Raw genomic sequence first — 16,491 nt, 5'->3', positions numbered from 1 at the left:
AGAACTGATTCTCGTATGTTGGTCTCTGCCTCCACAGGAGCTCTGTGGCACACACAGGCTCGCATATAGTCACACACACACAGGAAACAACCATTAAGATATTTTAAAGAGAAAATAATTCCATTCAAATGAGGAATCTCGGTGGTTCTGTTCCTTGGAGAAATGTTGTGGGTTTTTTTTGTTTGTTTTTGGTTTTTGTTTTTCTTACTGATAAGGAAGAAAAACTAAAGATGTAAATATAGGCTGTGTCCTTACATAGGCCAGGTTATAATAAATATTTTCTACACAATTCTCTTCAGGGGTTGGAGAGGTGGCTTAGTGATCCTGGCTGCTCTCTCAGAGGACCTGAGTTCAATTCCCAGCACCCACTTGGCAGCTCACAACCATCTGTAACTCCAGTCTTAAGGGATCTAGCATCCTCTTCTGGCCTCCTCAAGCACCAGGCATACAAAACACTCACACCCACAAAACAAAAACAAAATTGTCTTCAGTACTACATTGCCAGCTCCTTAGTTCCTTCATTCAGAACCCAAGTATCTCCTCCCTTATCTCTTTATGGAAACAGGAAGAGATGTATCTTCAGCAGGTACATAAAATGGGTGGGTTTTTAAAGAAATGCTATTCTGGGACTGGAGAGATGGCTTGGTTAAGAGCTCTGGCTACCTTCTAGAGGGACCGGGGTTCGATTCCCAGCACTCACATGGCAGCTCACAACCATATAACTCAAGTCTCAGGGGACCTGATGTTCTCTGTTAGCCCTCACAGCATCAGGTACATACGTGGTACCCAGACAGGCCTGCAGACAAAACACCCATACACAGAAAAATAAGATGGAAAAAATTAAATTTAAAAATGTTGCTTACGTTTAGCATCTCTCTGTTGGACAGGCTTGGTGTATTGTGGGTGTTGGTAAGAAAGGAGATTTGTTTTTTTGGCTATATTTTTTTTCACTTGCTATGTTTCCTCACTACGTAGCTGAGGCTGCCTGGAATCCCTCTCTGTTTAGACTAGGCTGGACCCACACTCACAGAGATCCACCTGCCTCTACTTCTCAAGTGCCGGAATTACAGGTATGAGCTGCCACCACGCCTGGCTTGGCTTTTTATTTTTCTGGCTGAGATGGACTATAAGCCATTTGAAGCACAAGGCAGATGAAAAGAAAAGCAATCCTTCTGCACAGCACCAGGTGGCCCTAAAAAGAAACTGGGTAGTTATGGTTTGTTTTATTTTCTACAACCCAAAAGCTTCTTCACAAGGAACTTTTCTAAGAACAAACAGGAATTGGCTTTGCTCGGGGTCCCTGGGTGGAGTCTGTCATGTTTCTCTAGGAGAGTGGTTCTCACCCTTCCTAATGCTGCGCCTCCTTAATACAGCTCTCGTGTTGTGGTGAACCCCCAACCATAAATTATTTTGTTGCTCCCACATAACTGTAATTTTGCTACTGTTATGAATCGTGATGTAAATATTTTCAGAGCTAGAGGTCTGTCAGTGGAGTTGCGACCCACAGAACCACTGCTAGGAGCCGGCCCTGCCTTTGTACAACCCCTGCAGACAGGTCCTAGAACTCCCCCATTTTCTAAGGGAGCACAGCCCTCCCTGGCATCCATCCCGGTCGGCTGCTGGTCTTTCAGTGTCTCTCTCCAGGGACCCCAGATGTGTTCAGACCCCCCTTTTATGGCCAGTTCTCAAAAATCTCCATGCGATGCCTCTTCCTTCACGGCATTTTGAGTTGCAAGCCTGCATCCTCCGTATGCGACCACTAAACTCTGGACCACTGCTTCCTCAGTAGTACGGGTAAGAATGGGTATTTAGCTGTACTTGTCACCCTCAGCTGGGCCCCTGGCCACTGCAGGATTAAAGCCCAGCTGGGCCCTGTGTGGGGCCAGCTTCAGTCAGCAGCCTGATACTCTAATGAGATTATGGCTGCGACACGCCACATTCAAGAGAAGTGCTGATGTGGGGCCGAGCCGTGAACCGGCTGCTGCTTTTCAATGCTGTCCATGATGCCAGTGAAAGTGCAGACCAGGAGCACCCTGGCAGGTAGGGCTCCCTTTAGAACTGAGACCCGAGGTCGACACACCCAAATAGTTTAAACAGGTGAGTCACCAAAACTGGTAAGAATTCTGTGTTTTGGCTTATTGAAAATTGCTGGAAGTGGAAGCAAGCATATATTTATAAATTTAAATTTTATTTTATTTATTTTTTATTTTATTATGTATATGAGTGTCTTCCTGGTAGGTATGTCTGTGCACCATATATGTGTCTGGGTTGAGCAGGGGCAAGGAGGAGATGTCAGATCCCCTGGAACTGGAGTTACAGATTGATTGTGAACTGCCATATGGGTGCTGGGAATCAAACCCCGGTCCTCTGGAAGAGCAGCCAGTGCTCTTACCTGCTGAGCCATCTCTATAAGTTTTGTTGTTTTCTGGTGGTGGTATTTTTGTTTTCTTTACTTATTTATTTATTCATTTATTTATTTTGACAGTTTTCTCTGTGGAGCCTTGGCTGTCCTGGACTCACTCTGTAGACCAGGCTGGCCTTGAACTCACAGAGATCTACCTGCTTCTGCCTCCTGGGCTCTATTTACAAGTTTTAATGTTACATGCTAACCTTAAGTCTTATAAGGCAGCCCCCTCCACCCTCTCTATCTATCCTACTCCTACCTTCGGGGAGAGGCTGGCTTTGAACTCATTATATAGCCAGAGGTAGTCTTGAAGTTCTGATCCTCCTGCCTCCACCTCCTGAGTGCTGAGATTACAGGCGTGTGCCAGCGTGGCCAGCTTCTGTGCTGTTTGGCTGTGAACCCGAGGCTTCATGCCCTGCTGGGCAGGCAAGCACTCCACCAACTGAGCTATGTGAGCTATATTTCCAGCCCCACCGAGATCTCTTCGGATTAGATCTCTTTATCCTGGTCCTCTCAGCTAGGGATACTGATCATAAAACTTAGCTCGTCGTGGCCCGCTAGACTCAGGGTGACCCTCACAGCCATTCGCTTTCTATTGCTCTTTATTTATTTACTCAGTTATTTAGCGTCTGTGTGCACATGTAAAGGTCAGAGGGTAACTCTCTGGAGCTGATTCTCTTCTTCCACCATGTGGGAATCCTGCAGCAAACTCAGGTCCTTAGTGGTGGCAGCAAGCACCTTTACCTGCTGAGCATCTTTGCTGGCCTCAGTGTGCTTTCTAGTCTCACGTCACGAGTCTCTCGTTGCTTGCTCTCAGCAGCTCGTCTGGTGGGTCTGAAACTTGTCAAGTTGCTTTTGGTTCCAGAGCTTTCCAGTTTCTTCTACCTGAAATCACTGCCTTTAGCTCTTTGCACGGCTAAATCCTTTTCCTCAGTTTGGCCTCAGAAAACATTAACTTTGAAGAGAGACCTACCTACCGCCTTTACAGTCAAAGAAACCTCTCACCCTCTATTTTGGCTAGATTCTTCGTCTGAGCCACCAAACAGGAAAAGAAAAATATACTGAGTAACTGCTTTTCCATCTCTTCAAGGACTGTTGTGCAGCCCCTATCAGCCCTGACAGCCCTATCAGTTCATGAGAGAGGTTAATTCTCAGAAACAACACGCAGCCAGGGCCTTAGGAGTTAATTCTCTACCATTCCTCTACTGTGTCCCCGGCTTGTTCTCTTCACGGGGCTGCCCACGCCATGCTGACCTGGCATATAATTTAGTTCCTCTCACATCTTTGTGGAGTTTGACTTCCATGATGGCGGGAGCCTGTTGTCTTCCTAATGCCCAGCACAGCTTTATTTTGTGTCAAGAGTATGGTGAGTTTCCCGTGTTCAGAGGACGAGTTACTGCGGACAGGCGCTTCAGCGTTCTCAGCCCGCTGTCCAGAGGACTGAAGACAAGGGCTCACGCAGATGTGCAAAAGAAGCAAGGTAACTTCATGCAGAGCCGAGTGAGTGTAGGGGTTCGGGAGGGCTATACTGTCGGAGAGGGCCTAAGGGCCCCAAGTGGCAATTGAGGTCTCCATGTGGCCTAAAGGAGGGAGGGGCTGGTCAGTAAAGGGCATGTTTTGGGTGTTTTGCGTGGTGCTCTATTCTGACTGATAGATTAGGTTTCTCTTACTGTGCATGTCTGTCTCCTCCTGGAATGCATCTGATTTTAATCATTTGCGCACCCAATATGCGTAAACACAAGTTAGTAATAGGAGAGTCTCTCTAAAAGGGAGGATGGTGCTTTCCCTCCTGGAAATACATACAAAAAGAGGTCAGGCCAGATCAGCTATATTTTCCCTTTGTATGTGGGTACCTTGGGAATATACTATTTGATTGTTACCGGTCTGGTTGCCGGTTCCAGGTCTGGAAATGAATACTCTTGCTGAGACATGGAAGCATGTGTGCATTCTTACAGGAGGGTAGCCCCAACCATCGGGCAGTAAACCTTTCCTATGCCTGCCCGCCTCAGAAGAGCGGCCTTATACCAGTCATGATTTAGAACCTTGGTGATACCCTCAGGCAATGAGCACCCCACCAAAGAACCTCCCTCTGAGTAGAGTTCATAACCCGGCTATTCTGGGACTGACTGGGTGAAAGGAAAATGTTTAGATTAGGGGCTGGAGACATGGCTCAGATCGAAAAGACACTTGCTGGCAAGCCTGAAGGCAACATGGTAGAGAGAAATGGCTCCAAGGAGTTGCCCTCTGACCTTTTTGTAAGACTCCTGCCTCAAATGTCCCCTACCCCAGTAAGTAAGTAAGTAAATAAACAAATGTGAAAAAAAAAATAAGTTTAAATAGAGCTGTTACATTAAGACCTTCCAGTGTTGTTTTAGTTTCAAAATGAAATCTTCGCTTTCAGCTCATCTGGCTTTCATAAGGATTACTTGGCTCCAAACCACATTAGAAGAGTCTACACACAGAAAACAAAATTGTGGTTAGAAGGTAGTAACAACCACCACCAGCTAGGCGTGGTAACACGCACCTTTAGTCCCCACCTTGGCGAGGCGGGCGGAGGCGGAGGCAAGTGGGTCTGGACTTCGAGGCCAGCCTGGTGTAAAAAAAGCCCGGCGGTTATTATGTGGGTGAGAAACAGGTTGTGAGTGTTTCTTGAAAAGGGGTAGCGACACTCATTGTCGCACAGGCATCTGGAGCATCCGCTGGCTTTTTTTTAAAAAAGAAAAACCTGGAATATTTATGCTCTAGTGCAAAAAACAACAACAACAACAAAAAAGAAATCTTCCAGCAGTGTTCCAGCGCAAAGGAGGCGAGTAATACAGGTGACTCAGCAGTTTCACTTTTAGATAACAAGCCCGGAAGAGCGGGAAGCTAGGACTCTGTAGACACGTGTGCACTTTTGGACACAGCCTCGTCCACAACAGCCGAAAGGGAAACTCCACGGAGATGCCCAGCGAAGGGCCGCTGCATAAACAGAACGTAGCCTTCGTAGACAATGGGATGTTATTTAGCAGTAAAACGGAAGGAAATTCTGACACAGTGATCCAAACACTACACTTTAAGCCATGTCCAGTTTACAACGATTTAAAAAGAGTAGAGGAATCAAGGAACAGTACAGCGAAAGAAAAGTAGAAATGAAGGTTTATCTCTGCTATGTGTGCACAGTGATACGATTCCTGCATCCCTCAAATCCGCCAAGTAGGATCCCAGGCTGTGACTTTTAACAAGCAGAAATCCTGCAGGGACTTTGAGAAACTGGGGCGTCCGGCTTCTGCGCTTCCTTGCTTTTAAATTCTCAAAATTGTCCTGCGAGACTCTGCTCAGGAAGAAGGGGGGGCGGGGAGAATCGACAGGGAGAGGAGGGAGACCGGGTGTGTTGGTGAGCTCCTGGAATCCAGCATTTGGGGCATGGAGGAGGATCAAAGGTTCGAGACCAGCCTCCCCGCGGGGTGAGTCCCTCGCGCAGCAGAGATTTTGAGTTTTCTAGGTTGGCGGGGGTGCGGCTGTGGGGGTGCGGGGAGCTGGATCCTAGCCGGAGCGATGTGCAGCGCTGAACGGGCCGTGCCTCGGTTTCCCGGAGAGGTCCGGGGAGCGCCGGCCCTGACGTGGCGGGACGGCGGGCTGGGCGGCCGCCAGGGGGCGCTGGCGCGGGAAGCGCAGCACCGGGCCACCGGGCGGAAGCGGCGCGGAGGGAGGCGGGGCGGCGCGGAGTCACCCGGATCGGCCCGCCCGCCGCCGCCGCCGCGGAGGGGAGGTGACCGCGGCCGGGCCGGGCCAGCGGCGGCCGTGCGCGGAGGGGACGCGGGGCGCGGATCGCAGGTCGGTGCGGGGCTGGGCGCCGGCGGGGTGGCGGGACGCTCCGCGGGGAGCCCCGGGCCTCGCTGTCCTCGCGCGCGGATCCCCGGGCCCCCCGCGGCCCTCCCGGGGCGCGGACGCGGCGCGAGCTGCCCGGCCGGGGCGCTGTCACCGCGCCGCCCTGCCTCGGTGGGCGCGCGGGGCCGGACGAGCCCGAGGGCTGCGGTTGGCCCGAGGCGCAGCTCTGCTTTAGTCCGGGCGCCCGGGGCGACTGCGGCGAGGCCGGGCGTCCGTGTCACTCCGGCAGAGGGATGTTGGGATGGCCAAACAGGCCGGCATCTGAGGTGTGGAAGAGTCGAGGCACAGGGTTGCGGGTTTTTTTTTTGTTTGTTTATTTTTTGTTTTTGAACCAGCTTGGAAAGCACCGTCGTGCGTAGAATAATGGGTGGTAAATTCTGTAACCTGTCTGAGGTCTGACTTACCGTGATTCTTTCACAGTCATGGGAGCACCTCGTGAAACTTCCTAATTAGCAGTGGTGTGGTATGTGACAGGCTAGTGATGACACTCACCAGGCTGGAGCATGGTTTAAACTCCACTTACTCGGTCGAGTTCCACGATGCGAGCGGAGCTGACTAACCCACAGTCAGATTTTGCAGCGCGACAGACCTAATTTCTCGGTCAGGGTTGCCTTTAGGAAGCAGTTGGAAGGAAACGCAGAGCCGAGGTAAAATGTTCAAATGAGTGTGTCCACCGGAACTCAGTCCCCTCAAGTACTGTCCGACGATTTCTCAGTGCTTCCACCGCTGAGCCTTTCATTTTGTGTGCCGACTTGAAATGGGTCACTCCTGGTGACCGCGAGAAAACAACATTAATCGTCAAGTCCTCAGGCAGGTGTTCAGCTTCGCTGTTGCCCCCAGCTCTCCCACTCACATTATTACTGTCGAGCTGAGAGGATCGAAACCTGTTTTTTTTTTTCTTTTTCACGTGATTGATGTTCCTGTGTTAATACCCCCCAATCCTGAGTAGACCAAGTGCGAGGTGTGTCGCGGAGAACTGCTAGGTCTGGCATCGGGTGGCATACAGGTTGCCACGGGTAATTTTTCCAGTCAGCCGAGAACCTGCTGACTCAAGCTGGGGTAACTTTTATGCCACATTCACTTTGTGTATGCTTTTGGCCGACATGTGATAATAATCTTTATAGATGCTGTTCAAATATGTATGAGTTATTTGTCTTTTAACCCACAGAACAGGGCCTCCCAGCCTCCTCTTCCCACTCGCCTCCTCCCTTCTGGCCCCGTTCTGCTCCAAGCACCCCCGTTTGCCTGCGAGACCCTCTTCGCATTCCTCCTTCACCCACGTCCCAGGGCAGGGCCCAGAGTGCCCTTGGAACTGGTACTGCTTTCTCCTGTCAGGGACAGGGGAGTCCTGCATCCGAAGATAACAATTAAGATCTAAAAACTAACGGGAACTCTGCTCCCGCGGAAGGGTTGAGCTGCCGTGCTGAGCTTTAATGTCCACGTTTGCAGGCTGTCGTAGAGATGGGTCCAGGGCAGAGATCCTTCCCGCTGCCTTAGAAGGAAACCTCTTCTGCATGGTGCGTTCCAACCACTGTTCCCAGTCCCCTCCGTCACTTTGATCTGTCTTGGGCTAAAGTAAATGGGGGGTGGTACTTTAAGCTACAGATTGCTTAGTCTTAAATTTGGGAGCAGATTTTAAAAGATGATTCTAAGAGCGCAAGCGGATGCTTGCTACCTGTTGGCAGATACAAAGGTTGGCTCATCTTTCTAGGTTTATTATTCTCCTTTGAACAGAATACAAGTCAGTTAACCTCTTACCTACATCCTGTCACTATTACAGGGTCGTCTCCACTGCATTCCTTGTAAGTTGTCATTACTGCAGGGTTGTCCGGAATGAAAATCTCAAGCTTTGTTGAGACAGTCTTAAGAGTCCCTTAGAATACTTCTTAGAAGTTCCACACCAGTGAATGTGGAATAGTTTCTTATGATACCCAGCCACAGAAGCATCTAAGTAAAACAAATTTCAAGACTTAAATAATTCAGTCTTGCTGTTGGGAGTTTCTCATGAGGTCACCTCCCACCTGGAGAGCAGGGAGATGGAAGTCCCAGCCACAGCCAGACCAGCCATCCTGAAAGAGCTATTATATACATGGGTGCTAACTTTTATTTAGGTGCTTCATCCTTGGTGTTAAAACGAAAGCCATGAGCATGGTGGTGCATGCCTTTAATCCCTGTACTTGGGAGGCAGAGGCAGGCGGATCCCCGTTTTTGAAGCCAGCCTGGTTTACAAAGTAAGTTCCAAGACAGCCAGCACTACACAGATCTGGAAAAGAAAGAAAAGAAAACAAAAGAGAAGCCATGCTGCCTGATGGGCGTGGGGCAGCTCAGGACTCAGGTGGATTTCTGTGAGTTTGAGGCCACCCTCTATATAATGCGTTTCAGGCCAGCCAAGGTTACACAGTGAGACCTTGTCTTCAAAGAAGACAAGCAGACAGTGCAGCTAAAATGAATCATTTTATCTTTGGATTGGTGAGTCTTTTCTGTAGGCTGAGGATACGTGGCCATCGAGGACTGACGACACGAGGAGGTGCTGTGCAAGGAGTTCGGGTGCAAGGGTTGTGTTCTGATTCCGAGTGGTTTGCTCATCCACCCATTCGTTTAGTCATTCATTCAGCAAATTGTTTTTCAAGCACTTGCATGAGCCAGTGCTGTAGGAGTTAGGGCTGAAGTTTGAGCGAAGTGGGCAAAGACCTGATAAAGTACATATTCTAGTAGGATGCTGAGCGACGGCAGGTGTGTAGGGCAGGTCCAGCCATCAGAATACAACGGGAAGTTCTAAGCAGTGTAGCTAGGAAGCAGTGTGGGGGGTGACGTTACTTTTTATACAGGGTGATGGAGGAAGGCCTCTACTGAGGACCGAGCAGGAGGCAGAGGCGGAGCACATCCCAGGAGCATGCTTGGTAGGTGGGAGGGCTGACAAGGTCACAGAGGCCAGGCGCTTCGGACATGGGGAAGGTGACATGACGAGGTGGCGGGAGTGGGAAAGGGCACCGTGGTGTAGGCCGCTGTAACAGTGATCCAGCTTCGACTCTGAGTAAGGGAGAAACCTTTACAGTGTTTTTCTCTGTCCACTCGGCAAGTGCTGGGCAGAGAGCATGTCAGGGGAGAGGGGCCACGGGGGACAAGGGCAGAATTGGAGGCCTTCCTTTTTATGTTGTGTGGCACTAAACCAGAATTTGCTTTTCATGTTTTCATCTGCAGAATAACTGTGTCTCCTCCAGCTTAAGAATTTTAAGGTTTCAGGTCATGTGGATTCTTCTGCAGGAAGGCAAGAAGAGTGTATAGGAGGAGGGTATCAGAGTAGAAGCTTCGGATGACCCACTGGGAGCCAAAACACCCCAAATTTAGAAAGTCAGGTCTTTGCAGTCAGGCCACAAGGGCGTGGTGGCACACACCTGCCTTTAATCCCTGTGCTGGGGAGGCACAGAGGTGGATCTATGAGTTTGAGGCCAGCCTATCCTGTGTGGTGAATTCCAGGATAGCCAGGGCTATGTAGTTAAACCTTGTCTCAGAAAAAAGAAAAAGAAAAAGAAAGAAAGTTTCTGTGTCTATTCTCTGTTCCTCGCCTTTAAACTTTTCTTATCTCTAATTTCCCTTTCTGCTTGAAACAGGGTCAAAAGCACTGTCATTTATCCTCCGATCTGGCAGCTCGAATAGCTTTTGTTGTCAGGAAAATCTGGAACTTTCGAGAAGGAAACAACACTAATTTTTGCCCACACAGGTCATTTGACTTTTGTTGGTGTTGTTTTTGAGGCAAGGTCTCTTTCTTTGTCGCCTCTGCCTCTAGAGCACTGGGATAAGGGCGTGTGCCACCAGGCCCAGCCCTCATTTGAGTTGTTTTATCACAGTCTAAAAGATTTCTTTAGTTTTCAGTTCTGTTATCCCACTCAGCTGCCCTCAGGTACTCTTTAATTTTTAAAAAAGATTTATTTATTTTATATTTATGAGTGTTTTGCCTGCGTGTGTATGTGTGCACCACATGCATGCCTGGGGCGGGCTCCTGCAGAACCCACCATATGGGTGCTAAGGATTGAACCCCGGTCCCCAAGAGCAGCAAGTGCTCTGACCGCTGAGCTTTTAATGCATTTCACTGTGACTGGGATCTTACAAGGCAGAAGTGTTTGCTTGCCGTGTTTTAACTCTTGGGCTGTAGCCCTCGGGCCCCACGCACCATCGGGGTGTGTACCTGCTTCTCCGCCTTGACATACCGCCTCCCATGCCCCAGGTACCCGTTGTCTGTGTAGCAGACGGATTCCCCAGCACCGCACATCATCGCAGCAGTGGACACCTTCTTCTGCCTTCCATGTTGGTGTGTAAAGCTGTGCCACATCACTGGGGGTGTGGACTTAGGAGGACACTATTGCATTATGGGCTTTCAAGGACTGAGGTTGAGTAAATGGCCCCAGGCTCATTCTTGCGGTAGCTGTTCCTCGAGTTCTTGCCCCAGGCTTTCTGGCTCAAGGCCGTCTCTGTCCCTCCAAAATCGCCTGTGCCCTCATGCCTTCAGCTTTAGGCCCTTTTTCTGATCTCCTAAGTACTGAGGGACGCTCGTTATTTCAGTTTGTGTTTCTGTGTTACTAGTCCCTTTGAGCGTCCCTTAGACCTACAACACACTACAACGCGCGTGCGCACACACACTCATACTCACACATTCACACATGCACGCACAGAAAGAGAATTAAAAGTTAAATTTAAATTAAAAATTAAAAAACTCCATCTCTGAGTCTTATCTGACTGTAATTCTTATAGAAATTTAATCCGGGGGCTGGAGAGATGGCTCAGAGGTTAAGAGCACTGACTGTTCTTCCAGGGGTCCTGAGTTCAAGTCCCAGCAACCATATGGTGGCTTACAATCATCTATAATGTGATCTGGTGCTCTCTTCTAGCAAGCATGTGTACATACAGATAGAGCACTCACATACATAAAATAAATAAATCATTTAAAAAAAAAAAGAAATTTAATCCACACTGCATCCACCCCTGACCTGTCTTCCTCCATTTGATGAGCCAGGTTTTCTAATGACATCTCGGGGCAGAAAGGAGGGAGGGAGGATACAGGGGCGGGGGCAGAAAAAGAAAATGCCATGCTTTTCTTTATTGACTCAGGGCTCCCTTTCCCCTTTCCCCAGTGTTCTGTCCCACTGGTCTGGAGCTCTTGCTCTAGGTCTGCCCTCTCAGTTCTTATTACAGTGACGCCCTAGTCATCTTGTGATCACCAGCACGGTGTCATTCATTTTAAAGTTTACATAACTGTTCCTGGGTCAAAGTTTATTTGTCCTTATAAAATTTGGAGCAAATTTATTAAGTTGCTCAGAAATTATATTCTGAGAGGTTTTTTAAAAAAAAAAAACTGGGATTGTGCTATATTTATAAAAATATTTTGAGTAGGCTTGACCTCGTTTTAATGGTGACATGTTCTTCCCCAGAGCATGTAAGATGTCTTTCCACTTATTCACCTTATTTTTCCAGCTTTTTGTAGAGCTTGGAAATAATTTAAAGCTAACAGTGGAGTCCCAGGAACAGTACAAAGGGCTCCTGTGTGTTTCTTCTCTGGACTCCCTGAATGTTAGCATCTGTCACTGCTGGTTTATTGTGGCCTTGTACATTTCTACGTGTTTCCCTGAGCCTTCTGGGTTGGGCTTTTACCTCCAGGTACTCCATCACCTCATTTTTAAGTCCTTTATCCCTCCCCTGCCCCCATCCCTGGTGTTTGGGGTCAAACCCCAGGTCCTGCAGTGCTGGGCCAGCACTCTACCTTGGAGCTGTCCTCAGCTTGGTTAGACCTTGAATTTCTCTGTGAAAGCCTAGAAGCACGACCTTGATGCTTCATTGTCCTGATCCCGTTGTGAATCAGATTTCTTTTTATTATTTTCTCTGCCTTATTAGTAGTTTAAGATGCTTAGCATGGCCTTTTCTCTCATCCTCTGTACGGCTATTAAATTCTGACTCTCTGATGTTCTGAAGCAGAATGCAAAGCCCTGTGAATATATTTCCTTCGAAAAATGTGTGGATATTTTTATTAGGTTTTTTTTTTTTTTAATGCTGAACCTTGGCCTACTTTTTGTTGCTACAAAATGGACAAGTTGGGAAATTGGTATTTCTCAGTTCTAGTTTTTCTTTCTTCTTTTTAAGCCAACAGCACCCAGTCAGTCTCCCCTCCAAGTATGAACTGAGCCCAACCCTGCTTAGCTTCCCCAATCAGATAGGGGGAAGCTTTTCTAAGGTGATGCTGCTGTAGACAATTGTGCCTTTCTTGAAATGTGTATTAGTGTTCCATACACTATGCATTATCAATCTTTTGTAAAAAGAAATTTAAAGGATTTCATCAAAGCTAGAATTGAAATGTATTTGCAGTTGATGCAAATTCTGTGTTAATGTTGTGAGTATGATTATAGTCGGACTTGGTGCAGTTTTGATCGGGGAATGATGTGCCTTCAGATGCCCCTCTGTGTGCTGTGCTGGGAGCCCACGGGGAAAAGTGCAGCGACTGCTTGACCAAGCCTATGAGCAACACTTTAATAATAATAATCAAATCAACTCTGGCTCCCAACAGAAGGAGAGGCTGAGGTCACAGAAGCCCTTTCTGTAGAGTCCTGAGGTTCCTGATTGTTCTAAGCAGACCTTGTGTGTGGCGGCCTTGCTTCCTTGTGTCACTCAGTTTTCCTTCTAGGCCTTTCTCCCAAATAGTTAATTATATCCTTAAAACAGTGGTGGTTTTATAGCTTCTTTTCGTATCTTATTTCTTTTTTTTTTTCTTCTTACAGCATTGGTCAGGATTTCCAGGACTATATAAAAAATGTTACGCTAGAAGCATCCTTGACAAGTTAAAGAATGAGTCTAAATTTTTCGTAGCGTTTGTTCTTGTTCATTTCCTTAATACTTGGTGGGTTTTGTTTAGTGTTAGACAGGATGCTGCTATGTAGCCTTGACTGGTCTGGAACTCTATGTGGACAAGGCTAGCCTGAAACTCACAGAGGTCTGTCTGTTCTGCCTCCAATGCTGGGATAAAGGTGTATGGTTTTTGTGTGTGTGTGTGCCCTTCATCAGGGTTTCTGTGCCTGTAATTTATTAAGCTGTTCCCTCATGGACAGCTAGATAGCCCTTACCCCTTGTGGAAAACTTGGCAAAATCTGTCCGCCAGGAAACAAGAGGGCTTTACTCCAAATGCAAGCCCAAATCCTCAGCCTTATGGAGAATTGTCAGTAACAGAACATGAATAAGAGTCTTCACTCCTATCAATGCATGGTCAAACCCCAAGAGTCTAATATAAACTTATTTCACAATGAGGCTGCATCTTTCCTTCTGCTGTTGAGAGTCAAATTTTAAATAGCGGTGTGGGGGCTGGAGAGATGGCTCAGAGGTTAAGAGCACTGGCTGCTCTTCCAGAGGTCCTGAGTTCAATTCCCAGCAACCACATGGTGGCTCACAACCATCTAAAATGAAATCGGGGGCCCTCTTCTATCATGCAGATATACATGCAAACACAACATTGTATACATAAAAAAAATCTTAAAACATTCTAAATAGCGGTGTGAAGGAGAAATAGTTTAGCATTATCACTGTAGTGGTCAGCATGATCATCAATAAAGACACAAAGGAGCTAGTTCCCTGGCTGAGTCAGTTTTTACTCCAGGTGTCAATCTTAAGGCTATTCCAAGAAATATGTAGTTACGTAACAGGTGGAGACACAGGTGGCTCTTCAGTGACAGTCGTGCTGGTTGGTGGGCTGCTGGGCACTTAGCTGCTGTTGCCCTCCTCTCCCACTTTAGACCAGCACACCCCCCCATTATAAAAAAGTATATTAAACATCTGGCTCTGGGCTCAACACGTTAAAGGATTGTTTCTCTTGTTGTGGAGAGGGCGGAGCTTAACACCATGGTTGCAGAGACCCCCTCCTCTTTCAGGGTGGAGCCATCAGCTTGCAGGGAGCTTACCTTGGTGCTCTGGGAAGGACTGAGGAGGGTAACAGGCTTTGACTAGCTTTGGTCTTTGGGAAAAGCCTGCTGGACCCTGGGACCAGGCTGAGCCTGAAGGAGTCACAATGCAGCGTGCATCAAGCCCAGAATCAGAGTTGAACACGGAGCATTTGTGGACCTGATCCTAACGGAGTGGGGTGGGTGTGTGGGGCTACTTGCTTGATGATTTGGTGATTAAACTTTAGCATCAGTTTAGTCCCTCGTTGTTCTTCCTCTTCAGATCATATTTTCCCTTTTCACAAAATAAACGGAATAAACTTTACTTTTTAAAGTAAAGATCTCAGTGTGTAGCCCTGGCCTCTGACCTGGAACATGCCGTGTAGACCAGGCTGGCCTGGAACTTTGAAGGCTCCTCCTGCCTCAGCCGCCCAGGTGTTAGAGTTATAGGTGTGCAGTATCTGCACCTGGCTTTTCATTTTCCTTTGACTCTGAAATACCACCTCCCACCCCCATACACACAATCATTTGTTTCCCTAATCTCTGCCTTGTGCTATGTCCTGTATGGACACATGACCATATAAATAGAAGGAAGTGAGCAAACTCCTAAGTTAACATTCCTACCATCAGCAAGTTCAATTCCAACAGGACAGCACTTCCTCCTCCCGCCCACCCTTTTTCCTGATTTGCTGGAATGCTTGTCCCCAGTTTGCATTAACCCTTGCCACCTTCTGGAATACAGCTGATACCTTGCTCATCCCCTCAAGAGAAAGCTCTACAAGGACAAGAATTTTTTTTTTTCTGCCAAGGTACCCCAGGTACCCCCATCATTGTGCCTCTTCCAGTGAATCCTTCAAGTGGTGTGGACAGGTCGGGGATGAGGAAACATAGTTCTCAGTGTCCCTCTAATTCGAGGGTTGGGAGGCAGTGGAATCCCATTTTCTCCTTGACAGTGTGGGCACAGCCAACCACACTGTCTACCCAGAGGGGTGCTGCCTTTGTGCTGGCCTCTACTGGGGGGTGGGGCAGGCGGGCTGCATTTTCCTGAAAGCGGAGTAAGGCTCTGTGATGCTGACAGCCGTGGTGGGAGTGGGACCTGGAGAGAATGGCTGGTGCTGACGCCCCGGCCATGGGGTCTGGGCCCCGTGCGCACTGGCCATGCATTGTTCCCACGAGGTGATTCTTTTAGCATAATTGAGCCTGCCCTGTCAGCAGAAAAAGTTGCAATGGATGTGCCGAGTTGTCCTTCACTCCCCAGCCTCAGACCCCATGACCTCCCCTTTCTAGTTTGTTCTCTCCTCCCATCCCTAGTAAAACAGACACTTCTTTGCATTTTCTGAACAATAAGTAGTATTCTGGAGCTGTCATGCCTCACAGACCAGAACTCATACTCATGGCACAGTGTGGGAGAGTTAGCAGACTGTGTCTGTGAAGACCTGATAGTGCCGTCCTGAGGCCAGCGACGGTTCGGCCCCTACCTGGTGCTCGGTACTGATGGCTGCTCTGTCTACATCAGGTCTCAAGCTGCTTCAATTCCTTCCTGTCTCCACTTTCTCCCAATCAACAGGCCCTTTCCCTTCTACAATAGTAAATGTAGCAGGAAGCGTCTTATTCTAGTTATTGGCATCATCTGTCCATTTTACGGAATTTCCTTAACTGTCCTAATGCAAATGAAAGGAAGCTAGAACTGATGGAGGTGTATACTTGTAAGGAGGCTTGCAAGTTCAAGACTAGCCTGGCTATGTGGGGAGACCTTATCTGTAATATCATATCATATCATATCATATCATATCATATACCATACCATACCATACCATACCATATCTTACACCAGCAATGATCTTGTTAGCCATTTACATGAGTGCCTAGCTCATTTAATCTTCAGGATGGTTGTATTTGAAAGGTAATGCTTTGGCCCTGGGTTTATTTAATGTACATTGGTGTTCTGCCTGCTTGTATGTGTAAGTGAGGGTGTCAGGAATTGTACCTGGGTTCTCTGGAAGAGCAGCCAGTGCTCTTAACCACTGGGCCTTCTCTCCAGCCCCCTGGTCCTCAGTTTAATGCAGAGAAGCTTGATGTGTAAGGTAAGGAACTGTCTGAAAGTTCTATTGCTGACCAAACCTGAACTCTGCCTGGGGCAGACATGGACTAGCCTCAAACTCATGGTGGTCTTTCTGCCTCAGCTTCCCGGGTTCCAGGCTTACAGACACACACCATCATTTCTTTATTTAATTAGTTAGGTGTGTTATTTATTTGTATACGTGTGTCTTGTGGGCTCACATGTGCTCTGTGGAGACCCAAGGA

At 48.0% G+C, this 16,491-nt stretch overlaps 1 protein-coding gene across 1 annotated transcript in view; it reads left to right on the top strand.

Moving 5' to 3' along the window:
* The first annotated feature begins 6,121 nt into the window (after positions 1-6,121).
* Dnmbp (dynamin binding protein) overlaps positions 6,122-16,491 on the top strand; it is a 91,657-nt gene continuing 81,287 nt past the window's right edge. Inside the window, exon 1 of the mRNA XM_021644644.2 lies at positions 6,122-6,220. The gene's annotated coding sequence lies outside the window, so the exon portion shown is untranslated. The remainder of the gene's footprint in view (positions 6,221-16,491) is intronic.

This window comes from Meriones unguiculatus, chromosome 1 (genome assembly GCF_030254825.1).
Source record: "Meriones unguiculatus strain TT.TT164.6M chromosome 1, Bangor_MerUng_6.1, whole genome shotgun sequence".
NCBI classification, from domain to species: Eukaryota; Metazoa; Chordata; class Mammalia; order Rodentia; family Muridae; genus Meriones; species Meriones unguiculatus.
The sequence above is the reverse complement of the archived record's forward strand: the minus strand, read 5'-3'. Positions and strand labels throughout refer to the sequence as shown.